The sequence below is a fragment of the Oryzias latipes genome, chromosome 17 (assembly GCF_053564925.1).
Source record: "Oryzias latipes strain Hd-rR chromosome 17, Olatipes_Hd-rR_3.1".
In the NCBI taxonomy this organism is placed as follows: Eukaryota; Metazoa; Chordata; class Actinopteri; order Beloniformes; family Adrianichthyidae; genus Oryzias; species Oryzias latipes.
This window is the reverse complement of record NC_136253.1, coordinates 20882949-20910172: the sequence shown is the minus strand read 5'-3', so window position 1 is coordinate 20910172 and position 27224 is coordinate 20882949. Positions and strand designations below refer to the sequence as shown.

Here is a 27224-nt window from a genome sequence, read left to right as displayed (position 1 = left end):
CTTTCACAGTTCTATTGCGATATATAAAAGACGTGGTGTCATATGATTCCAGCCAGACACAGACTGCAATTATAAATATGTTCTCCATGATCATTATTTATAAATGGTTGGTCATGTATACGTTTTTTTTTTTTTTTTTTTTTTTTTTTTCTAACTTGTCCTGTCCAACAGCTGGGCAGACAGATGAAAGCTGAGGGCCTCTTGTGTTGGACATATTTTACTTTAACAAGAGGGGTTATTAATCTTCAGACAAACCAAAGGTATGTCTGAATAAACCCCTTTTGTAATTGAGGCCAAACTTTATTAATTTCAATCATGTCTGAAAATTTTTGGTGTTGGACCGGACGGAAAAGGAAAGAAGGGAAGAAGAGAGAGGGACGTTAGAGAGAGGGGGGGTAGGGGGTGATAATAGGAGGGGAAGGGGGATAAGACCATGAAGCAGCATAAAGCAACAAGTTTACTGGTTGTTAATCATTATGGTAAGGTTCAAATGTAGAAAAAAAAAAAAAAGGGGCGGAGCCTGTCCTCACACACACTCAAATGTATTAAACACACCTGCTAGCTGCAAAAATGTCCACCTGTCGACATGTACACAAAACAGATAGTGTCCACACGCATACTTATGCCTTAAAACCAACTAGTGTGAAATATTTCAGTCATTCAGTCATGCAAACTGTTAGTGCAAAGGTGAGCTAACACCAGTGCTCAGGTGAGTGTTTATATTCTTCTAAAATGGGTGGTGGAACGTGAAAAGAAGGAGGGAGAGTGCCCAGCCATCCCCACCCCAAGACCCCCACCGCAGCAGCAGCGGCAGCCGATATCGCCCCAACGCCACACGGGAACCGGCAGGGAACAACCGCCGCCCGGGCGACCGAGCCCGCCACCCAGGCCAGGGCCAGCAGGGCCGCCGCAAGGCCCCCAGAGCCAGAGGCCAGGGAGGCACGGAGGGAAAGAGAGCGCCGCCCCAGCCCAACCAGGAGAGCAGCCCCCCCGCCGGGAGAGCCCAACACAGGGCCCCACCCGAGAAGGGTGCCCACAGCCCCAGACGAGCACCCCATCACCACCCAGGAGTTTTGGGCATCCCCCCGCCCCAACCCCTGGTACGAGCCAGGACCCCCCAAGGGAGACCCGCTCCGCACTTCAGGCAGCCATCCGCCCGGCCCACGGTTGGTCCAGGGAGGAGCGAGGCAGGGGCCCGCCGCCCCCGCCCAGGAGGGGGGAACCCCGGGGAAAAAAGAGGGCCCACAAGGGGTGTTGTAAATATGGCCCGACCAGGCTCGGCCACAGTTGGAACTTTGGCGGGGCCCAGCACTCAGGAGCGAGGACCAGAACCCACCCCCCAGGGACCAGACACCCCCGGCTCAAATGTAATGTGAACCCCCCCACCGTGCGGAGAGAGCACCGCCGGGCCCAGGAAGCCGGCACCCCGGGGTATACGTTTTTAACGAATCCGAGTCCTTGATTAGTCAAAACAAAGAAATTTGGATGTGAACACGAGAGTTTTGAACGCAGAACCCTGAAAAACACATTTACGTGCTTTTAAAAAGACTTTTCACTGGAAATGGTCGCTTGAACGTGTGTTGCCGAGGGCGGAGCAAACATAGTTTTTTGTAGTGCATATTTTAGGATACTTAGAGTCTGGCCTCAAATGTCGGCATTCGCATGTGTTTTTGCAAATAAATCAATTTTTTTACTTGTAGGGACTAAGTCAAATATTTTTTCACTAATTTTAATCTCCTTCCCCTTTCCCCGAGGACAGGCTTCTTTATAGCCCATCTGGAGCCTCAGAACACAAGGTCTCCATTCTCCACTCAGGGAGCGGCGTTGGCAGAGATTACTAAGTGTATAGTGAGGGAAGGGTGGGTTGAAAGTAGCCTTACACAGCCCTTCTGCCGTCCTGCCACGCCATTCACAGTTACTGTGATCGATGAGTCGGCGAGCTCCTGAGACATGCCCAGCATCACACAAGGGCAAACAAGGCATCAGTGACAAGGATGGGACTTTCACCCAGAATCAGGGCAGCCTGAATCCTTTCGAGGGGGGGGACTCTGGCTAAAAGGGAAATCAACTTTAATCCTCCAAGGGCTGACGGCATCGGAGCCGCAAGCCAGCGGCGTGGTGCGGCTTTGATTAGGCCGGCATCACAGTGAGCAAAGACGTGGCTTCATCAAGATTCCCCAGACATGTTTCTCCTGAGATTAAAGGCATACACGGTTTTCTCTGATGCTGTCATTCAGAATGAATGCGAACGAGGCTAGCCACACACTTTTGATGCAGAGATGCAGCGTTCTTCCCTGCTCCTGTACATCAGTGAATGATGCTGGACTTTTTACAGTTCAATCAGTTTATGTGGCTCTGAATCAATGGACAAAGCTTTAAACTGGACTCAAGGCATCGATTTCATTACAAGTTATAGCACCTCTGCCATACAGTACACTGCCTTTGAGCCCAAAGATTGATTCTTTTTCAGTGTACTAGCAAGTTTTAAGACAGAACTTTGTCTTCAGGCTGCAAGTCCAAGTTATCAGACATGCCTTTATAGTTCTACTTTTTCACAAGTCAGCCTTTCCTTTTTTTTCTGGTGTCCTCATTTTTAAAAACTTAACAGAAAGTTTTAATCTAGAAGTAGCGCTGCATTTGAACACGCCAAAATCTGACAGTGGAAATGTTTCGCTGCAGGGAAAAAAAACACTGCATGTGTGTGAGGGAGATACTGAATCTGGACCATGTCCCAGTGAAGGGTTAATTCCTCCGGTTAGAAAGGTGCTTCTGCTGTGTTTTTCCTTTCTTTTGTAAACCAAATGTTCTGCATCAGGCTGTGAAAAAAAGCACAGCCGCGTTGTTGGAGGCAGACCAGATGAGCTCCAAGGTGCATCAGATGCAGGAAAAAAACAAAAAGATAAGAGATTAATGAGCTCAGAGTTTTTGAGTTTTGGTTTGAAGCGATGCACCTCTTTCAAAATACCCGTAAGTAACATTTTCACCTTGTTTTTAGCTTCAGATTGAGTTTGATCAAACAAGTTTGTGTTTCATTAGTGACTGCAAATTTAATTGATAATAAAAGATAACTTACAACAACAACAAATCTGAAGAAAAAGCTCAGCCTAAGGGAAAACTGTACACGCAATCTATAATAAACATTAGCTAGGCATTTCCATGTCTGTTACTGAGCCAGAAATGGCTGCTGTTTGATGCAAAATTGTGTGCCTCAGAAGTACTGATGTCTTCTGGGAGTTGGGTTCCTGCAAAAGGACAAATGTGAGTGAAAGCAGTGTGGGAAGGCTGCAGGAATACAGAGCTAGGGTAAAAAAAAAAGATGTTTGATGTTATCAGACAGATTGATCCTAAAAAAAGAAAAATAACAGTTACTCGTTTTTGCATATCTTTCTTCATCACGACGCCTTGCTGCCTCTGGAACAAACTGAAATCAAGGCTCCTCTGTTTTTATGTTCACTGTGTCTTTGTGACAGCAATAACAGTTGTGACCGTTTTGACCAAAGTGACAGAGTAATGGCCAAAAAGCATTTTAACCTTGAAACTAATAATCCACACTTAAATCTGGTGGCAGTCATTCCACTTTTGACCAGTTTTTTAAAGACCCACTCCAATGAAAATCATGGTGTTTTTAAATGTTCTTGTTGCATTTTACTCATAATGGAGGACGTATAAAAAGGAAGCTCAAAGTGGCATTTCTGAGTATTTCTTTATTCAAATTGTGAATCAAGTGCAGATGAAAAAATGCTGTTGGAAAATCCTGTAACTTTGACATAGGTGCTACAGTCACAAGCTTCCTGCTCCGTTGAGAAAGGACAGTGTTAATTGGCTTGAATTGGTTTTTCATTCTAAGATTCTTCAGAACACGAGTGACATGAAAAAGAAAGCATCAAACAAAAGTGAAAAGATGTTGCTTGTGGTCCTTTAAAGATCAAAAGTGGAAAACTGCATAGAAATGTGGGCAAAATAGGGAGGTATGGTATAAAGTGGAGCGTGCTTGTTCTTTACAAAGCTTTGCTGCTAAGCTTATTTCTATACAAAGACTTCAGGTCTGAAGCTTTCAAGGGTTTTCGTAACTTTGAACCAAGATAAAGCAAAGCGTAATTTCTTTGGCTAAAAGCACGAAGCATTTAACAGAGCTGTGCTTTAAGGATCAATGGACTTGATCTTCAAGGAGATCTGAAACATTTAACGTCAGCGACACAAAGTTTAATCTGTGTCTTTTGTTAGTGCAAGCGGGTGATAGCCCATTTTAGCAAAGCTATTCAAATCTTTTTAGTCAGTTTGGCTAAGATGTATTACAAAATGCTGACTTGCTCAAATCCTGCAGGATATGTCAGATGGTCAATTTAGGCATGGCACAGATGCTTGGATTTGGTATTTGCTCATAATTGCATATTTTACTCTGCAGCAATTTCAGCTATGGTTTTGAAAAACTTTGAAATGTCTTCTGAAAAGATTTACGGTTTAAAATACACTTTTTTTAACTTGTCCTGTCCTATTGCTGAGCAAACCGATGAGAGCTGAAGGCCTCTTGTGTTGGACATATTTTACTGTTACAACAGGGGGTCATGAATCTTCTGACACACCAGAAGTATATTTGAATAAACCCCTTTTGTGATTCAGACTAAACTTCATTCAATGATTCATATTCTAAGCTGTTTTGTCCCTTTCGGGGTCACGGGGCTGCCGGACCCCATCCCGGCCACTTGTGGGCCAAGGCTGGGAACATCACCAGTCTGTCACAGGGCCACAATCACACACCCATGCACACTCACGTTCACATTCACACCTATGGACAATTTAGAGTAACCAATTAACCTATGCAGCATGTTTTTGGACGGTGGAAGGAAGCCTGAGTTCCCGGAGAAAACCTACACATGCATGGGGAGAACATGCAAACTCCACACAGGAAGGTCACGGGACTTGAACCAGGGGTCTTCTTGCTGTGAGGCAAGAGCGCTAACTGCATCCCCATGCAGCCCCTTAGACTAAACTGTATTTAATAATTTATATTAATCATGCAAACATCTAGTCCCCCCCCAGCATTGGACCCAGGTCACCCCAGCCCTTGAAGCCTTTTGATGTTAACATGCATCAAACCATTTCTGATCCAAACGTATCTTAATTTAGCATGAACTTGAAAACAAAAACGGTTTCCATAGCTTGACATAAATTCAGGCGTTAAGGGGATATTTTATTAAATTTACATGACCCTTTTGTGAGAATGTTACTTTAAATAATCCTTACTCAAAATGAAGTAATATTTGAGTAAAAAAAAGTCTCATAAATAACTGTATCAGTGTTTAGAACAGACAAAAATGTTAGCTTTAATGCACAAACCCACAGCCTGGTGGTTATGGAGCCACTTTTTTAGCCAGTCTAAATTTAAATATTTAAAAAACTTATTAAGAATTTTCATCTTATTGTTTGCTGTTTTTCAAGCTAATTGGTGAAAGAAAAATGGAACAAACGTTCACACCTCCAGATTCACACATCCATGTGGTCTTTAACAAAAGATTGTATCATAGTGACCCACAGGTTTCTTACAGTTGAAGCCAATTTTAAATGTCTCACCTATGACTTTCAAGAGTAAAGGTGATGCCTTGACTGAGTGAGAAGCCAAAAGTTTCTCACCCAGTGAGCAACACCCACAGACTTTATTATGAATTCTAGACTTATGATGAATCTGCTTTAATTCATATAGGATTTTGGTATGCAACGCTATAAAAAAAAACACAAACTTTCTTGCCCCTAAAATGCATACAAAGGTTTTTACTTAAGATGTAAAAATAAAAACCAAAGTAGTTTTTTTCTGATCAACTATAACCTTCCCATTAAAATAAAGCTGTATGTGTATGATAACAATTACTGGCCTCTCTTATTTTTCTAAGTAGGAGAACTTGCACAATTGGTGGCTGACTGAATACTTTTTTGTCCCACTATAGCTTTGGGATCTGTGCATTTGCATTCGGTACATTTGCATTTGTCCTGCAGGTCAAACGATGCTGACAGAAACAGAATGCAAACAATTACACGGAGAAGTTTTCTCCCAGAGCCGAGCCGCATGATTGAATGCACCCACACACGCAACGAGTCGATTGGGAGCGATAAGCGGGAGCCGCAGGTCGTTGGGCTTGTGGGCCTCAGCGGAACCATGACTTGGACTAATGCACATGTCTGTTTAACAATGAGGAAGGGCGAGGGGAGGCGGTGCTTCTGTGAGTTCACGGAGAAGACGTGTGATTCCTCATAAATGACCCCATGGGAGGCATCTGGAGTGAAGGCTAACAACAGAGAAGCTCAGGGTTCTTTCTTTAAATACTTAAAAGAAATCAGCCCACCAAAAAAAAAAAAAAGAAAAACTGTATTTTTACATGGAACAGCTTGTAAAGTTTTTGATCATTTGTTTAGCTCATGATGTGGGTGGGCACTGCAAGCCCTATGAATCTTTTTCCTCTTTCAGTGTAAATGCCATCTTCCAAGAGCCATAAAAACCCCATTAAATAAGCATAAGGGTATCTTGATTAAAAAAATATTAAGAGTTTGGCTGTGCCCTGCCTGCATTAATAAGGGACCTAATTGGTGTGGAATAATAAAACATCAAATGATAGGTCGTCATTCAAGCCATGTAAGAGAAGGATAACGTATTTAAGAGTTTTTTAATAGTGGAAGACTGACACATTGGACGCCATGCTACTTAAAAAAAATATGCATGCTAATTTAAGGGTTTATTTTGTTTCTCTGGAGAACTATCCACTGTGCCGTGCACCAAATCAAGCTCCCGATGATGAGATTCTTGGGAATATTTCAGACCTGGCTGTTTGCTTCAGCTCTTATCAACGTCTTCATCGTATTTCATTTTAAAAGCTGCCGTCTGCACAATAAACGGATGAGGATCGCTGCGTCGCCTCAATCAACAACAACAGAGGCTCTCGGATTTACATTGAGTCCCTATAATGAGCTGTGCTGGCGCGCGTCCTCAGCACAAACACGCACATTCACTCTCATACAAAGCAGAGTAACCGGGTCGTTGCAATTCCTCACCCAAAGTTCTCATTACCGCCGAGGCACTAATGACGCAGCGAGGATCAAGGTGCTGCATGGAGATGAAAGTAGAAATGCAAGGATTTACAATACTTCCAAGATCACGGATAGAGCGCAGCATAAACAAAAGCTTTGCCTGAGGTTAGCACCACCAGGGGATTTGGATTTAGTCTCCTAATTCAGGTCGATTCATCCTCTTTAAAGTTTCTGCACCGAGGAAACAGCTGATGAAGCCCACCAAAGCTACAAACTGCAAGACCTGAACACAAGAACTCAGTCGAAATTTCCAGGGCTCCCGCACAGCGTCTGTGTGGCACTCATTTGTAATCATTATGCCGTCGCCTGCAGAAACCTCACTGTTTCCTCTTTGTGGCAGTAGAACTGAATACACTGTGTAATAGTTCATTAATCAGTGGCGCGGGAATACTTGTCAGCTTGGAACTTGAGGATCCTTGAAGTGCAATCATACCTAATTATAATCATCAAGGCCACTTTTACTTGCAGTTAAGGTCCCAAAGGCCATGAAAACACAACCGGGATGGCTCCGCTCCCGAATTTTCTGTGAGTGACACAGAGAGACGCAGATGTGCTGTAAAATACTGGAAGATGTTTCATCATCTCATAAATATGTAACTATCTTTTATCATTCAAACCTTTAGCCCTCAACCAAAAAAAAAAATCCCCAAACATTATGTGGGATCCTGTGAGTATAAACTGACAGTTCCTCTTCCTCAAGGGAATAATGTAATTACATCAAAGTCCAAGCGTGAGGGCAAAGCATTTATGGTGTTCGTGTTAATGGTTATAAAAGTCTACAGCTCTCACTGAGCATATTAGTTCTCAATAGGGGCTTGAAACGACTGTCTCATAGTTTCAGCTCTATTAATATTTCAAATCATTAACATAGAATTAGTTCACTTTTGTTGTTCTGAAGTGGCACATTTGAGTCTGGAGCCCGCTTCCTTTACATTAATCATGCTCATTAATATAAAGGCTTCTAGTCATTAAAAGATCATAAAAAATGAACTTTAGTTGCTCTGATACTTTTTTTGTTGTTGCAAACCTCTAAACGTATGCAAAAATGTAAATTAAAACTTCAATTTAGAATTCGAGATTCAACAGTTTTTGTGTATTCAAATTGACTGAAATTTCGCAGAATAATTGAAGCGTCGAGAAACTCAGAAAGGGTTAGGAATTCTTTTTCAAACTAAAACAAAAGACAACTTTCATTTTGTGGCTCGGCTGCAGCTAAAAAGCTCAAAACTATGACTTCTACACTCAGACTGCTTCTTGTACCATATAGTGAAAACTGTACAATACTTTTCCATTTTTAAGCTAATTGTTTTGGTCAATGCTTTTGTGCGCCCATGCCGTCTCAGCATTCAGTGGGATGCCCATTTAAAAATTTAGTTTCACTGAACTGATAATAAAAACAATCACATTTAATAAATGTAAACATGTTTTGGGTGTTTTTTACTTGTTCTTGTGGGATTATTTTCATGATGGAGGACACAAGGAAATTTAAGCTTAAAATTGCATTTCTGGTTATTTTTTTATTAAAATCATTGTAAATCAGGAGCAGACGGAAAAAAAACTGTGTTTGAAAAAACACAGGTGCTACAGTCGACAGGCCACAAGCTCCCTGCTCTGCTCCGTTCTTAGCCATACAGAATGTCATTTGCACTTCTAAATATTTTTTTTAATAACCCATGTTGTAATTTCTTTGTTCACAGGTTTTAATTAACCTTAATAAAAGTTTCAACTGTTATTTCAATGGAAAATAACAAAACAATTGAACCTTAAAACTGTGTGTGTGTGTGGATGTGTGCGTGTGCGTGTGGGTGTGTGTGTGTGTGCTTGCATGCATGTTTTGGTTTAAATATTTTCTTTAAAAGCTATTCATAAGATAAAAAAGTTTATTATTGTTTGTGTGAATGTCACCATTTCTGGTTCCTGTAATTGTTTATCTGTAAAATTGATTGTTGTAGATTTTTAATATTCAAAAATCTGACCAAATAAATGAATCTCTGAACATTTCTATTCCGTAGAAAAACCTGTAGTCAAGTGGCTCTGTGTAAAAAGCCTAAATGAGTTTATTAATTACATCTTGGACTTCTTTCATGCTTCACCACAAGTAAATTAACGTCACCTTTTGCTTTTTGCAGCAATCAAATTTGAAGCTTTTTCCTTTGCACTACAATGGTTCATTTAAGTCATTCCATGTAAGTTTTAGGCTCTTGGATCAAAGGGAAACTGGATGAAGTCACATTACTGATGACTCAGGCAGCTCAAGTGAAAATAAGCCACTCATCCAAATGGCCTCTGAGAGCTGTGCCCTCCTTCACTAAGCTGCCTCCCCAATTAACTGGGAATTTGGGAGAGCAAAGCCAGGTTGTCTACACAGCAGCTACACCAGCAACCAATCATTCAGCTTAACTGGGTCACAGTAAATCCAGTTGGCTGGTCTTGAGCACTTCAAGGTTTTTTTTTGTGCTTGTAGGCCACAGAGCTTTAGTCCAGCAGCACACATTCAATCACTAGGGGGGCTGACACTGATGAAGTCCCTTTTCTGCACCATAGTTTTAATAAAAGCAGCTGAAGCAGAGTTTGGTGTTCAGCATGAACACTTGGCTCCTCAAAGCAGCTTAGTGAGCTTTAAAGCCAAGCAGGTACATAACTGTGATCCATATTTAAAAATCACAGTTTAATAAAAGAAATGTTTCTGTTACATCCATCTACTTGATAAAACTTGAAATTCAAAGGAGGAAATGCAAGATGCAATCATCCAATCGTATAGAAAAAGGTGCATCTAGACATTTTAAATCCAAACTCTCCAAGTTTTATCAAAGCAGAAGATCATTATTTAGAGACCCACACATGATCGCTCTCTACATTACAACTTGTACCCAAAAGAGAATCATAAAAAATAGTAAATAGGGTGAACAATATATCTTAGTCCCGCACAATGAATATATCTGTACACCAATAAACGGACAACAAATTTTAACTTTATTTGGGCATTCAACATGAATGACTTTGCAAAAAAAAGTAGCTATGGGCAATGAAAATTAAGATTTTTTGTATTGCACATCATATACAGTCTTCTATAGAGATGCATGAAACATTTTACACAATGCAAAAAAAAAACCTCATACTTTAAAAAATAAAGCAAAAAGTAACAGTGATGCTTTGTTCATCACTGAACGTTCAGGCAACCACTTTCAATGTAAAGTCTATGTATATGCACATACAGGGGCGCAACTACCTAATTTCATAGGGGTATGCGGCCACATTACCCCCCCCCCCACACACACACACACTCACACACAAACACACAGACATAAATACACATAAAATGGTCCATCCACCCCTCCTGAAGCCATCTTAACATCCACACAACACTTTTATTGTTTAAAATTATAAATCTCATTACTTATCTGACTGGATTTGACCCAGCAGAACATTTTTGTGAGCCATTTTGAACTTTGTTTTGCCTCATCGATTCCCCAATTTTGTGTGTTGAAGGCCAATCAGAAGGATCTTCTGAGTAATGCATTGCCCCAGCCCTCTCCTCTGTACCTCTCTGTTCTTCTCCTTCTTCATCATCAGCTGATCCTCTCTCTTTCTCTCTATCATCATCATTATCTGAACCTCTCTCCTCGGTCTTCTCTGTTGGGACTGACTTGTCATGTATGTCTGCACTTGTTTCCCTAAAATAAGTGACCAGGTGATCAGAAGAAGTGTAAGCCGGAAAGAGCATCTGGATTTTTGTGACTTTAATAGTTATTCCTACCTGAAGTCATCTCTGCTCTCTTTTCTATCAGATGCATCACCAACCTCATGTCTGTCTCCTTCACCTCTTGCCTGTGTTCTTTTCCACTAAATCATATGGCCAAGCAACAATTAATGTTTAAAACAATTAAACGTCTTGCTAATGCATGGTTTTTTTTAATGAAGAATACTATTTAAAATTGACTAACTTTGTATGAACTGGCTTTGCCCTGAACGTCCATCGTAAGACCAGCCTGTTTCTTTCCTCCATCTGTCCTGACTCTTTTTCACTCTTCTTTTCTTTCTCTCCATCTTCACAGCTGTGTGACATAAACTTTGTGTGAGGAAGATTTTCAAAGAATACAGTGACTAAACTAAACTATATGTAAAAATAAAAACATTTTTAATTTTAAATTATATTTGTATTGGATATCTGTGGTTGATAGAATAAAATAGATTTCTTTATTGTTGTTCAACATCTCCAAATGTTCAGCTAAAATCCAAAGTGTCGTTCAGCCAAAGTGATATTAAAAGCAAAAGGCTGTGAACTAAATAGCCGCCCAAAAAAATATTATTATCCAAACTTTTAACAGTATAAAAAGAAACAAAAACACCATCTAAGCCACCATCACACATACTTCTCCCTCCTTCTACCCATAGGAGCAGCTTTAATCATTATTTAGTGCCGTTACAGTCAAAGGATAAAAACCTTTTCAGTGTTTTGGTACATCTAGTTAAAAAAATTATTTAAAAGAAAATCAGCACAAACGAGCTCCTTTTTCCTCTTTATGATTATTGATACTGTAAATCAGGGGGGTCAAACTCATTTTCACTGAGGGCCACATCAGCATAGTGGCTGTCCTCAAAGGGCCAGATATAACTTAAACATGTCACTTCATGTAATGAAAAATAAACGTAACAACTCCTTAATGTTAAATAATATTATTTATTTATTATAACCTTTTTAAAGTGAAAATCACAGTTGCATAGAAAACATATGTTTGCTTGTTACTCTAGCATAAAACCTTTTTAAATTGATTCTGTCAGGTTAATGGTCCTAATGTATAATTGCCTAGTCTGATATTTCAAGTCCAATACCCCCTAGATATGAATAAATACACACCAATTTTTATTTTTATTTTGAGAAATTAAAAACTTTGATGCTCTTGCAGGCCACATAAAATGACATGGCGGTCTTCATTTGGCCCGCGGGCCTTGAGTTTGACACATGTGCTGTAAATCCTGTTCAGTACAGCTGCAAGACCCTTGATAACACAAAGGATAAACCCACATGAACAATGTTATCTGATGCTTCCTGAGATCACAGATCTTCCAAGTGTCGTTTCTCCGTGATGGACTCTGTTCATTTTATCGTTTTACACAGGAATGTAAGTCTGTCACTCTGACTTTTCAGCATTAATTTTAAAAAAATAAATCTTCTTCAGTAATTGGACAAATCTGAAGGTAACTAATTGTCACCTTCTCCCGTTTCTCACAGCCAGGGTGCTTTGTGTTGTTAATGCCTCCTCTGTGTGACGCCAAATGCAGAAGGACGTCAAAAGGCAGGAGGAACGAGACAACAGGAAAAAGGGATTGTTCTTTGGAAATGAAATGTGTCATTTCTCCTTGCAGGTAAACGAGTGTGCCCGTGCACAGTTTTCAAATGATTTTGATGAAAGAGTGGTTTCAAGCCCACCAGAAGATGAAAGACATGTCTGCTACCCTCTCCGGATTCATCACTCTCAATTCAGATGTCCTTTATGCACTCCTCTTCCATGTCTTCCCTCCATCCTTGCCCTCACAAGCCCTCAAAGGTAATCAAGCGCTGATCCAAATCTCCCCTGCTCATGGTTCCATGAAGCCATCTTCACCCAGAAATGGGAACTTACTGGACGACACTACGCTCAGAGGACTTTGAGAGGCAAGGTAAGGAATAACAGCTTCATTTCAGAGGTGAAGAAAGTGAACGTTTTTGCAAAATATGTTTTCACGCAGCAATAAACTGTAATATACTTCTACAATTCCTATTTGAATTAGGTTCTTAAAAAGGTTTACAGGACTTTCCATCTTTTTATTTTCTATATTTTCTTGTCTGTGCTCCGCAACACTCACAGTGAGTAAATTGGGCGAGGTTTGATGGGTGAGGCAGCCTGCTGTGCTGTTTCTCTTTGTACTTGACTGTTTCCTTGTGTTGTGTTTTTGTTTTCACATCGTATTCCATCATCATTATCGTCTCTGACTGTCTCCATCCGATTAGGTTTGAGTTTTTTCTCTAGACTTGGCAGAAAGACTGTTGAAGGCCACTTTATGCATGCAGTAGGTAACTTGGAAACATCAAAACAAGTTGAAAACCTTTTTATCTGATTTTTTGCTTTTTAATAAAAAGCTTTATATTTGGCATTGCATGATTTTTTAATAAAGAAAAAGCAATTTGTTTCTTTAATGTTTATTTGCAATTTAAGTGAATTTCTTTGAAACAAAGAGAATAAAAGTTTGAAGAGTTGCTGGTTGTATCATAAAGTCAGAAATGCTGTGGTGTCATTGGCCTGCAGAACATGGCTGCAGCCCTTCCTGAAAGGCTTGATAACCTTCTCATGGCCACTTTTTTTTCTGGCAGAAGGGCATAAAAGGAGAGAAGAGGCCATAGAAAACGGAGGATCTATTTCACAGATCATCAAGCATCAAAGGCATGCAGTGTGTCAACAGCCGGTCTAAGCAGAAACACCGTCATCATAAATTCCTTGAAGATCCCCTAAAGAAGATCGAGTGATTTGGGAATTTATGGGAATGAATTTCTTTTTTGTCCTGGGACCTCCCCTTCATCTATTGAGAGAGATAAATGAAAGCTGAGGGGATATGTGTTGTGCAGGGTGATGAACTGTGTGAATGCTCAGAATGAATCTCACTGAACCTGTCTGTCACACACACTTACTGTCCTGTAAAGATGCTATTTATACTTTCAACCCGTTCAGTAAAAGAACGCATTTGGAAAAGCTTCTTCTTCTCCTGACATTCGTATACTGATCTTCACTTTGGATTTTCATCTCAGTTGCAATTGTCTGTGCAGATTCTCATTCATCCGGGTTGATTCCTTGCTGCGATCCAGCAGATAAGTACCACAAAATGTTGTGTTATTTCTGGGCAAAAAATGCATGAGACAACATTAAACGTGATGAGTTGTATGCTCAAACATGAGACTGCAACATGTTGAAATCATTGGAATGTGGTGATTAGCTTCATGAATCTGACAAGATCCACCTTTAACCATAGACAGTAAAGCTCACTGGACAGCTTGACCCCTCCCCCCTTGTGTTCCAAACAGGTAGTACTTGTTGGCCCCAAGAAGCCAAAATCCTTCTATTGAGAAATAAACAGCTAGTTTATTGCTAATCCTATGTTAGTTCCTATTAAACATTGCTAATCCTATGTTTTGTTTTCATTATATTTTTTCTTTATCGCAAGTTAATTCAAGTTATAAACTGTTATGAACAAGTTATCAAGTGTTGTCCGCTGGCTCCCACCGTGAACGTTTGATTGGCAGATTTTCCCGAGCAGCTTTCAGTGGAAAGGGTGTGGACTTCAGACAAGCTTACTAATGTTTAGGGACAGTTGCCCTAGAAACGTGACTCAGACTGACTCAGACCAATCACTGTAGACTGGCTCCAAATGGCGGTGCCCGCATCACAGAAAAATATGAACTGAAATGACTTCATTTTGCTAGATGTTGTCTACAGTACATTTTTCATTTATCTTTTCATCAGTAATAAAGTCATCATGTAATTGTGCATAACTATCCCACAAGCTTTATTTACTGTAGTTTCCTGAGTTGTTGCATTCTTAGTGTTTCACCGTAACGACAATAAAATTGAAATTATAAACGAATGACTAATATAATTTGCAATTTCGCATATATACTACTATATAGTATAGTCTACATTGTGCTTTTTCCTCTGGGTTTTTTAAATATTTTATATATATTATAATATTTTTTTAAGTCTTTTTTTATATCATACGGTAATTAGTGTCACATACTCCTTTTCTGTCCTCAGATGCGCTGCTGAAGTTTCTCAGTTTGTCCTCTGCAAATCCTCCTGTCACTTCCACATCAGCAGCTCATCTCAGCACTGATGCGGCAGCATCAAGCGCCGCTCCAGTCATCTCCACCTCAGCGGTGCAACTCAAAAGTGATGCAGCAGCATCAAGCGCTTTTTCTCCTCCAATAGACCCAGGTCACTGGCCATCTCCTCAACTGGGTAAGGTAACTGCAGGCTAACTGCTACCTGCTTTGAGAATCTCTGCCATTCTTGAAATCAACTACAGTACAAGAACGTCTAAGTGGATTTGCCATGATAAGTGTGAACCATGAGGTTTAAAAACAATTGCCACATGATGAGGTTGTGAATGACTTTGCTGCAATTAAAAACAGGAGAGTAAAGCTGTTGCAGGTTTAGTCAGATTGAGGAGGAGGTGGAGTTGTAGGTTTTAAAGAAATTCAAATTAAGGCTGTAGCAAGACCACCTTGTCTTTGTAAGATCAACTTTTAAATACAAAGAAATAATTATCCTTTTTTGTGTCTACTTGCTTCTTTAATATCTTATTTTTATGAGCTAATATCACATTTTTACATGTTTTATTACTTTAAGCTACAGTTTTTATGTTGTAATTAAAATTTTTAAATTGTTATTTTTTTGTATTTGTTTCTTCAATTCCAAGTATTTGGATGTTCAATTGCATTATTTAAATTGAAAAATTGCATAGACAAAGTTTTGAAGTGGCTTGTGAGTATGTGTACACCAGCAGTGAAATTTACTGTGATCCAAGGGGGCACCACCAAAAATCTTGCCTAAGGCACCAAATTGTCTAGGCCCGGCCCTGTAAGTACACCTTGAAGTGCAGAAAAACGGTTGTGTTAGGTTTTTAGATTTAGCTTTTTTCCCCTCACAGAAATGCTAAGACCATATTACACTCTCTACATATTCAACTGCAACTCTTTTAGTGTCTATTAGTTTAGGGTTTTGAAAGTTTAGTTTTAGCAGTTTTGTCAAGTTTATATTTATTTTATAAAGTCTACTCTAAAATCTGCCATCTGTTTGCCTGACCTGAGTGGTTTCTGTGTTATAGGCCGACTCATAGCTTTAGCTCCATACCAGTTGTGGCGTTATTTGATAAGCTTTTATGATCCTTCTTCTCTCCTCTATTCTTGACTATTTATTTATCATTTAGTTCTTGATACCTTCATGAGTTGTCCCTCTTTTTCACTCCCCTCCAGGGGAGACGGAGTCATTCCAGATTCCTGTTGGCTTGTCCGTGCTCCTGTACTTGGCCGTGGATCTCGCCTCTGGCTCGTCTCACGCCCCAGCCGTCCCCCAGTTCCCTCTTGATGAAGCCTATTTGCTGGACTGTTCAAACATTTAGTTGTAGAGTTAGATAAGCTAAATCTTCTCTAAGAGTTCTAGTACATTGGCTATCCATCCTGGGAGAGGATCCCTCCTTCATGTGGACATCCCTGAGGTTTTTTCTTCTTTTTTTCCTGGAATCTGTTTTTTTAGGAGTTTTTTTCTTACCAACAAGGAGGTCTAAGGCAATGCCCAGTTTAGCATAGTCTGTTTAGTTTATTTTAGAGTCAGCTATTGTATTTTATAACTGATTTTATGTAACAATTGATGAAGCCAGTAGAGACAACTGGGTTGTAATATTGGACTATATAAATGAAATGGAGTTAAATTGATATCTCTAATATAAACTTAGATCAAGGAATGAGCATCTTCCCAAATAAAGAAAGCCCCAGGAATGCTTTCACATTAGTCAAGGGACGTGAATCATTTTGGCGAGGAGTGATGAAAAACTGTCACTCGAAATTTAATTTAGTTTGATTTTACACCTGAGTGAACCAAACCAGGAAATAACATGCAGTCACAACAGCTGCTCATGTGCAGGTGGTGCTTCAAGTAAACAGCTCTAAGTCTATATAAAGAAATCATTGTTGTGTGAATAATGCATTTTCAAAATTAGCTAAATGTCAAGGTTACATTCTTAAAAATGGGCAACTTTTCAAAGCCAAAGTATTTTAATAATCTCAAAGCACCCTTCATTGTTATCTTTTATTTTATTTTAATAATTTTTTCCAGTTCCTATTTCATTTAATAATCATAAATTAATATCAAATGAAAGATTAATTTGTGTAAATATAAAATTTGAGAGGCCAAGGAAAGTGTGTCATATTGTGATGTCTTGCTAGGACTGATGCAGCAAATAAATGTTTTTGAGAAGAAAAAAAAAACTCTGGAAAAAAGCTAGAAATTTCATATGAAGCCTAAATTTGTTCTGCACTACATCCTAAAAAAATCTGGAAGTGTTAGTAAAACTTTAAAGGCTCTGATATTTTTTTCAGAACACTCCTTGACATTGCTGATTTCAGAATAAAAGCAGATTTAATAGCTCTTTAGCTAATTGAAGGCTTAGATCACTGCTTTTAACAGTGCCGTATTTTAGACTTTTTTTTTTTTAGTCTTTTAGTGTACAAAAAGGAAAATTAACACACTTACCGGGTTGCTTTTTTGTTTTGTAAGAGCTCAATTGTGCCTTTTGAGGGGTTTATTTTTGATCAGTTGGATTGCCCCAAAAACTCTCACTTCAATTTATTTGGTACACTTTCATTTTTTCAAATGAAGTGTGTTATAATGTTCATTCCTAACTATGACCTAACATGGGTAAAAAAAAATAATGAATTCGATCCCACGAAACAATAATTCGTTCCTATGAAATAATTTGTTCCCACGAAATAATGATTCACGTGATAAGTCGGATGTGAGCAATACTCGGAAAAGTGCATCTTGGGTCAAATTATATTAAATTGAAAACACTTTATTTTCAGAGTCAAATGTAAATTTGTGTTGTGGGTTCTACACATTTCCCTTACATGGGTTTTCCTGTAGTGTGATTCTTTCCCAGTCGTTACTGCAGTTTTAATGCCTTTCGCTCAGTCCTCGGCTGGCGAAATGCAAAAGGTTTACAAGACTTGACAGACTCAGCCATTAAAGATGGCTTCTCTTCGCCGCTACCTGGCATGCTTTTGCAGTAAGTGAGCATAGCTGTCAAATTTGGCTGTCTCTGAGCAGAGAGTTGTCCTCCTGTAATTCAGGCAGACTCAAATTGTGTATTTTTCCTGAAATCCGTGGCTGTTAAAACCATTTGTTGGAATTGCAATTGAGTTCCTGTCATTATTGACATTGGATTGTACAATATATAGGAAGTGAAAGATGTTCTTTTTTACTCTGTCTTTAATAATCTGGGATGTTAAGCCAACCCTGTGGGGCAAACTACAAAAGCAGAGCCTATTCTGATCTGAATGGGGGATCTAAAATGAGAAGAAGGTTTTAGAAACCTGGAAGACAGGCTGGAACGAAGGTGGAGCTGCCCCTTAGTCGGACAGTTTGTGACCTTGACTGTCTTAACACGTCCTTGGATAAAGTTCCTAACCCTGTGCTGCCGCTGATGTGCTCATTATGTGACAAATGAAGACTTCAAAAGGCTATTAGAGAAAACTGTATGGAATTAGATGCATTGAAAAGTGCTTTGGGTGGTGAACTAGACCTTACATGCAATCCATTTTCTATTCATAAAGCTTAAATGCTCCAAGATTTCTGCTAGGCTTTAATAAAGGAGTGCTGTAATTACCATTCGTTTTCTCTCTAATTATTCTTTCAGTTGTGCGCTTCTTTAGGAATTCCATGCTCACAATCTCACTAAAATCATTTTAAAACAACCAGGGTTGACAAAAGTGGTGCGCAGATTCTTCATACTACTACTTTTTCAGGTTTAGAGGACCCTTGCTCTTTACATTTTATTTAAATCAAATAAAAGAAACAGATAAATACCCTTGGAATTTTATTTCAAATGACAGTCAATGATGATGAACCCGCCATTTCCAAGACTCTACTTTTGGGTTAGAAATTTTAAACATAAGCTTGAAAAAAAAAAAAAAAAACATAAAATTATCAACTTACAAAATTACTGCCGTTGTTTAGCTGTCTGAAAGCAGCTAAGGGACTAAATCAGGGGTCTGCAAACTGAGGCTGCAGAGCCACATTTTTACACTTCCATTGTGGGTCTCTGGTTGAAGAAAAATAAAGCGATTTTTATTTCTTAAAAGTAACACATTTTTCAAATTAGAAGATGCATTTCGTGAAACTAAATAGTCAGATGAGTCAAAATTGATTCAATTCATTCAGCAATAATGCTCCTACAATTCATCAAGCAGTACAGCTTTGTAGTTCATCAAAGTCAAAGCAAAACAGTTTGACAGATGTTTGAGTGCAGTGTACCACAGAAAATCTGTTCAAGCACAACTTTAATTCATACATGAGATGCGCCGGATTATAAGGTACTGTTCATTTTTGAAAATCAAAGGATTTTAGGTGAGCTTCAAGTTCAAAAATAGGGTAAGGATCACTGGGCTCTGATTGAAATTTGGTTAGGTTTACAAATTTTCGGGTAAAAAAACTGTCAAACGTTATCAACTCTTTCATATTTATCAAAACAATATGCCAATACTTTCTTTATGCTTATGTTTTTATTCATCCCAACATAATTTCAAAGCAGTGCCATTGTTTTCGAAAGGGGGAAGTCAGATTTTGTGGCTCCTGCCAGGTTGAGGTCAGTGAGAAATCAATCTAAGTGCCTCCTTGAGTGTTGAAGGTTGCAGACCCCTGGACTAAATCCCCAAAGTAGAGATTTCCTGATGCTTGCTATCAGCAAAGCATCCCTTGTAGTGTGAGTGATCCACTCAGATTCAACACTTTTGTCTCAGGCCCTTCCTTTTTCAAGGATTTATTGTGACTCAGGGAAGGTACCGGCATTAAAAAATAACAAATTCTTTTTTCAGCGAAGACCTAAACTTTGTACAAAATCAAATAAAATGTGTTCAAGAAATGTAAGAAATTAATTTTATAAATAAGAAATTCAGGTAAAATGAGCTTGATCACATTTAAGCCTTGTGCCATCCTGTGGGGTCCTGATGACCTGATCCTTTCATTGACGTGTTCTCCCTACCGTGACAAAGGTGGATAAAGGTGGAAAGATTTCATGTAATCCATGGACACCAGTGAAGATCACAAATCATTGAAGAACAAAGGATTAGCACAATGTCTTGTGGGGTCTAGATGACCCAACTCCCAATGTTAAAGTGCCTAGGATAGCACAAGGGATATCATGTAGAAGAATAAATAGGTCTAATCAGCCAACATAAAAAGGATGTTCTGGCCAACCTTCTTCTGCTTTGCAGCTTTTGCAATACCTAAAAAGTAGGTCAAACTTCTCTGAAGTGCTTCAGAAATGCCTCTAGTGGAAACAAATTTCGCGCCTGTTCCACTTCAGTGATTAGATTTGAATTAATTTTTGCAGTATGCCAATTTTTGGAGATAATATTTCCAGAAATGTGCATATTTTCCAACAATTTTTCCCATCTCCAAGCTTTTATGAACCCTCATCATTTACAACAGGGGTCTTTGAAATGACGCAGGTCTTACCCTCGGTGGGGTAAGTAAGTCATTCCCTTCAAACTATTAATTAAACATGATGGCACAATGAATCTTACATTCTGACTTCATAACAGCTCTCTGGGGTAAAGTGAGCTGCAACACAACATAAGAGAGCTCTAATCTGAGCTCCATTTATGGTGATCCTCACTGACCAGCAAATGCGTGAAAGAAGTGAAAGAATATGCCGTCCTCGTCTTTATGAACAGCAACAGGAAGGAATTTTAAGCTGCTTTGTGATTTGGATCACAGCATCCATATAATACGTACTAATTTGGCAACTCATTACGGGGCAAATTACTTTGTGGTGGAAAGCCATATCAAGGTTTTATTACCGCTGTGGCAGATGGTTAATGGCCCTCATCTGTGATAAGAAAAAGCTTATAATGATCAAACATTCCAGGAGGGGGTGCTGTGTGATGGATGACAGCTGAATGATAATTCAGCAGCGCTTTGTCGGTGCCAAAAAAACGGAAACATTTCGGATTCATCAGGAAGACGGAATCGCAAACGCACCGTGAGCGCTAACAAACACCGCGACTCATGGTTTGAAGTTTGTCTTCTGACCGACAGCCTGAGCCAGACAGCCAGCTCTCATATCAAAGCGGAAGATCTCATTAAAACAACATCTAGGAAACACAAAGCTAAAATAGCAACAACTATCACACCTGAAATTTCACTGCTCCTCCTGCCTTCCTGCAATCATAAATAAATCCCCATGAAAGCCTTTTCAACGGGAGAGCATTAATGTCATGAAAACATTTGGAAAACTGATCTTGTTATCTTAAGCACTACATTTTTTTTACCTTAAATTCATTCATTTTTGTATGATAAAAAGTAGATTGATCTAATTATTAGCGTCTTCAGCTAAAAAAAAAAAAAAGACTTCTTTGTGAAGGCTAATAGTCCCTTTTACAGAGAAAATGGTCAAATTTCTTTAGAAGAAGACAAATCGTTTCAATGGCTTTCATCTCCATTTAGGAAATTACCCTTTTAGCTTAAGTGCTCAGATGAATCTGCTTAAAACTAAACTTATCACAGTTTGTGCTCCGCCCTCTTCTTTGTGGTCCTGGGTGACTGATTTGTTCCTGAAGTCGCTGTTATTGGGTTTTTTTTTATTTTCTTTTTTTATTCTTTGACAGTTTAAGTTAATGAAGGGAGCAAAGCTAATGGCTGGTCAGAATGTAACTCATCTGATCACCTCAGATAAAGCCAACCTATTAAAAGGATTCATATAAAAACAGGGAGCATTTGAAAGGAGCTGGAACTCTGATTGCAAAGAACTTTATGATGTAAAACAGACAAGTCGGTGTGGGTTTGCATGAACCCCCTACAGCTGTACTTCTATTCACCATTTTGACTAAACCATTCGACTTCCCCGTTCCTGCTGTCTGCCGCTGTTTGACAATGGCAGTCCAGGCCGTTGGTGACTGAAAATTGTGTCCAACTTGACTCAGGTCATTTGGAACCACAGGCAAGGAGGCCCTCTACTGCACTGGATCATTTTTGGTTCAAACCAGTAAACTTGGCAACACATTTAGTTTTTTTAATCCTGCGGTTGTCAAAATCACAAACTTTGTTTAAAAAAAAAATAATGCTAGAATATGGCCACTGACAAGTAGGGGTGTAACAATTAATCGACTTCAAGAATTGATTTATATTCCGACAATCCGGCAAGGTGCCATCACAGCGGACATCACACACGTGATGCCATCAACAACAAAAAACGATCAAGCCATCATTCCAGTTCAATGTGTGGAAATTCACTTTGAATTTAGCAAAGACGTGAGGTCAATTTAATGTGCACTTAATAATCTTGCAATTAACAAAATGGATCCTGGAAAACTTCGCCTGCACTGTGTTTTGGCTAACGTCCTGGTTCCATTTTTAGGTCAGTACATCAGATTGTTCAAAATAAACCAATACCGACTATGAATCGGATCATCAACTACAAATTATATTTTATTTTAACTTTTTGCCCATGTTTGAAAAGATTTGATGAAGGTGGCACATCTAAGAAGCCTATTTAATGGCTCCAAATGAACCTAATGAAACCAGTTTGCCATGTGAACAGTTTGTTTACTTCTTCTGGATATTAGTACCGATAAGCAAATAATGTTTTAGAGTTTGATAGAAATGCTAAACCATATTATGTAGGAGTATTAGCATTCTACAGAATCACAGAGAGAATGAAGCAGAATGACTGGGCTGTAGCATTTAGCTCAAAGCTCCATTGTGCCAAAAAATACTCCCCAACAAAGCTGCTCTCTGCTGCTTCTACTCTTGATCCTCAATCCAAAGTGTTTACATCAATACTGGATTGAGTGCTGAACAAGGGTGATAAAGGACTCACAAAAACATATCTGCTTGGTTGGAAAACTTAAAGGGAATCTTGCTGTTCCTTTGAAACTAAAGCTTGGTTTCTCCGGGTGCAGAATCCCAGATAATGGGGTTGCAAAAAATAATGTGATTCCAGACGATTTATAACAATCAAAGCAAGAATCCACCAAGAAAGATGGAGCTATTTCACAGACCAAGAGCTAGACATCACCAGCGCTTTAAGTGTGGCTCTTATTTCCACTTTTCATTGCAAGAAAGAATAGTGATTTAAAGCTTCATCTCCAGACAGGTGCTCTCATAGCCATCATCCATTCCCATTAGGCTTTAGTCACACCCACTGATCCAAGTGAAAAATAAAAAGAAAAGGTCCTAAATGTTTGAAAGCATAAAAATCCCTCTTTATGTAGAAATATCAAACTTATTTATTTTGTTCTTGAACATATAACAAGGAGAAAGTTTAAATTAACGTCTTTCTTTAAAGCTAAACACTGGCATACATGATGAAATATGCCTGCACATCTGTTCCCTCTGGATTACACATGAAAGCTTTATAAATATTTCTCTGTTGTCTGCAATGGAAATATGATAATGTGGCCCTTTGGGGCTGAGATGCATGAAGACAATAGAAAGAATCCACGAATTCTTCCGGGTAGAAAAATTGATGTGGAAAACAAAAAAATCCACACACAATTGCATCTTTCCACTGCAGTCTTCACTTCTGGTATCTGCAGAGACTAAAGCTGCTTTTAGTTTCATGCGCAACCCCTTTTAAAACGGTTTTAGACACATTCAGTGTCCTTTACGCATCTTACAGCATCTTCACAGAAGACAAAAAAGCTAGTTTAGACTTTCAGTTTTCTCACTTTTATTTATTCTCGTATTTGTGGTTCAAATATAGTATTTTTTTTTCTACTTCACGACAATTTGAATAAAGAAATACTATTTTAAGCGTCTTTTTTTTCCATCATCATGAAAAAATTCTACAAGAACATGTTAAAAACACCCAAAAATACAATTTTCAACAAAGTATTGTTGAATATTGTTTGAACCCCGTCTGATGCTTCCCACATTCACATGTATAAAACAGAGGGCAAGGAAAAGGAAGGGATGAGACAAACTGCAGAAATTTGCCTCCATCTGCTGGAGGAACTGTGGCATTACATTTATCGGCCTGGTGAACAGGAGATCAGTTTACTTTCTGGTCTATTGATCATTTAAAACTGCAGAAATAATTTCTTAAACAAACTTTTTAAACAGGGAAACTCATTACTTATGAAAATATAGACTGCTATAAAAATTGACATCTGGATTCCAGCCAAAGGTCACAACTGTTGTGAAGAAAGAAAAAAGTATGATTTTGTGTTTTCATTAACAAAATTTCAGTTACATTTACCTCACAGCTGCTTAATACGACTTGAATTCGTTAAAGAAAAAAATGAAAACAGACTTCCAATTAAATGATCCTCAGTCAAAGCAAAGCAAGCAAAGTCTCAGTTAAAGCAAAATAAGCAAACATGGCCTTAAGTAAACATTAGGTACTTTATTGGACCTTCGGCTATTGTGAGATTTTAAAGATTGTGCGTTCAGAAGGAATAAGGATGCTTTGGGTTTTTTTCATGATCTTTCTTTTTTTCAGCATCACTCATCAACTTGTACAGAAATGTCAATTGTGCTTCCAGAAACCACTGTGAGTGAACACAAACCACAGTGTTGGAAGATACTGTTTCAAAGTACAGAGGGGTTCTGTGGTCACATGTCCAAATCTGACATAAAATGTGTGTGTTTTTTAGGGTCTGTCATGATCAACATGTGGTCTTATGACGTTGGCTGTTCACAATGACGTAGGATTGACACTGACCCCTTCATTAATCAAGTTTTTATTCAAAATTGAACGTGAAGGTTTCAAAAACGCTTTTAGCTTTGACATTTTTGGTTTGAAACAAACATAATCACACTTTCTTTTTTTTAAATTGAGTTAAGTTGCTGATATTCCAATAAGTTATTTATTCCATGTTTGTCTTTTAGTTCCTGGGGAGTTATGAATCTTCTATCAATAATTAGGGGCTCTAGTTGTTTTACGCCCCCTGCTTGCCAAGCTGGGAAGTGTATCATTTTTTTGTTTATAAGGGTGTCTGGGTTGTTCCATAATCAGACTTAACGCACGTAATTGTGAAAGCCATTGGAATAATTCTTTGGAAAATTAATTTAGTGGAGCTTCGTCTGACTTTTTTTAGACGTTTTTTCACATAATCTTCACTTTTTTGTTGCTTTGGATAGATTTATACATTGTTTTTCCCACGCATGTTTGATCTTCTTTCAAAAAACATAAAAAATGTCTGATCTCAATTATTGTGAATTTTGCAATTTTAAAAAGGACAAAAGTGTGGAGCTATTGTGTAATATATGCATGTGTGTGTGCGTGTGCGTGTGTGTGTGTGAGATTGGACTAAAATTAATCACTCAACAACTTAATTGAAACTTGACTTAAAAATGCTTCCTTTATCTGGTAAGTCATGTCTTTAACTTTTCAATTTTTACCTTTTGTAGTTTACCAAATGTGTTTTCAATGAAGAATCTACAGGTAATTTCTTTTTTGTGTTTGTGAGTTTTCTGTTAGATGATCACAATAAGCTTGAAACATCCTGCTCCCATTTATTGTGCAGCACCTTTGACAATCTGACTGCTGTTGAATTGCTCGGTGTGATTGTTTCTGGTGATTAAAGTACGTTCCTCCATTCGTTTCTTGTATTTTTTATTCATTGAGCATGTTTTGGTCGAGTCTTTCATGTTGGTCATTGTAATAAACAAATGTTTCCTCCATGTTTTTATCATATTGTGACATGAATCAAGCTTTAAATCTTACTTACTTTGAATCCAATAACACTGTGTGTTCTGCATCCTCAGGGGGAAAGCCAGGTCAGAGGTCAATGCTAATGGACGTCGCCCGGGTGGGATTTCCACTATGCTTCAACTTCAGATGATAAAAAAATAGTCCTGCATGTGATCCATTTTGTGTCATGGAGTGAGGCATGCCTCCCCTGTCATAGGGAGGACCAAATTCCCACGCTGACGCCAAGGCCTTACAGTCTGAGACCAAGGCAAAACAAGGAAGCCTGGAAAGAGGGAATATGGGAAATATGTAGATTAAGCCTATCACAAAGAATAATTCAAAGAAAAAGACCACTCTAATTCAATGAAACTCAATGGAGCCATCATTTAAAGAACACAGAAGATTTTCACAATCAATTTAATATTTTTAATATTAAATGTCCAATAAAAAAAAAACTTAAATTTGTGTTTTTATTTATAGGAAATGACACACTTTTTACAGAAAAATCTGTTTAAATAATGGTAAATTTATGAGCTGAACAGTTATGGGTTATTTTAATCTGTTTGTTTTTCAATTCCACAACTTTTGGTGCATTTTTAGCCCTTAACTCCAGCGAGGCAAGCAGAATGAAGAACTGTCTGTTGTATCAGGGTATTTCTCAGTGATTCAGCAGCACTGAGACTCATTGAGCATCAGTTGCTGTGTGGGTGATTCTCAGTGGCCTCGAGAGGGTCTCAAAGTATCTGTGTGAATTCTGTGTCATGACATCCTGCACTACCACTGTGATTTTAAAGTAGTCTTTTCTGCCATAAGTTTAGCCACAGTGGGGCTGCCGACTGGTCATACAACGAAAAAAAAAAGTCAATTGTATGTCATTTTAACCAGTTTAATAATGCCATTTGCTTTCAATACTAAATTTCTGATCACACAGCTATTACAGAATATCCTCTTTTGTTTAACATAATGATATAACATACCCATTAAATCTTTATTTAAATGGAGTTCCCTGTGAACAAACTCATGTACCTTATGTAACTTATATACCTTACATTTTGTTATTGGGACTCACACGGTCTAAAAATCAAGATACGATTAGATCAAAAACTAAACAAAGATTTCTTATGAGAACATTTTCATCAAAATTAGAACTTTTGCTGTCGGAATTTTGTCCCCTTCTTACCTCAATCTGGTTTATCAGCAGCTTGGACATTTTTTTTTTGTTTTTTGTTTTTTCTTTTTTAATATGAACGATCTGGACTGCACCCAGAAACTTCCAAACCTGGACTCAAGAACAAAAGGCCTGCTTTTGTCAGATGCTTGCGGTTTTGTGCATTTTGCAATCTTTTCACCCACTCTTTCACAGCAAACAAAGCCGTTGGCCATCTTTTGAGTAACTCTTCCTTTTAAAAACTTTAATCCTGTTACAGATCTGACATCAATTAACTTAATTAGTTGTGAGCCGTTCTCCCAATTGAATCTTTTTTGTTTTGTTTTTTTCAGCCGGTTGTTAACCCTGTGACAATTTTGAGCCCTTGAGGGGACATAATCATAATTAGTGTTCTGTTTGGGAAAGATATGAATTCCAGGGATTTATAATACTTCTTGTTTTCATTTTATTTAAATGTGAAGAAAAAAAAACATCTCAACCTTTCCAGAACGTGGTTGTGACGCAGGTTTATTTATTTTTTGCTTTTGATTGAGAAGCT

The 27224-nt window shown here is 38.6% G+C and overlaps 2 long non-coding RNA genes across 3 annotated transcripts; one reads left to right on the top strand and one right to left on the bottom strand.

Moving 5' to 3' along the window:
* The first annotated feature begins 551 nt into the window (after positions 1 to 551).
* LOC110016860 (uncharacterized) lies at positions 552 to 17092 on the top strand. Its single transcript, XR_002292173.2, has 3 exons — positions 552 to 2967; positions 12445 to 15065; positions 16082 to 17092. It is a non-coding gene; the product is annotated as an uncharacterized LOC110016860 (long non-coding RNA).
* LOC110016859 (uncharacterized) lies at positions 3033 to 27224 on the bottom strand. 2 transcript variants are annotated; one of them, XR_013650473.1, is made up of 3 exons: positions 26699 to 27224; positions 25556 to 25801; positions 3033 to 3242 (listed from the first exon to the last, which is right to left on the bottom strand). It is a non-coding gene; the product is annotated as an uncharacterized LOC110016859 (long non-coding RNA). The 2 variants fall into 2 exon arrangements; XR_002292172.2 differs by lacking the exon at positions 3033 to 3242 and adding an exon at positions 7228 to 7600.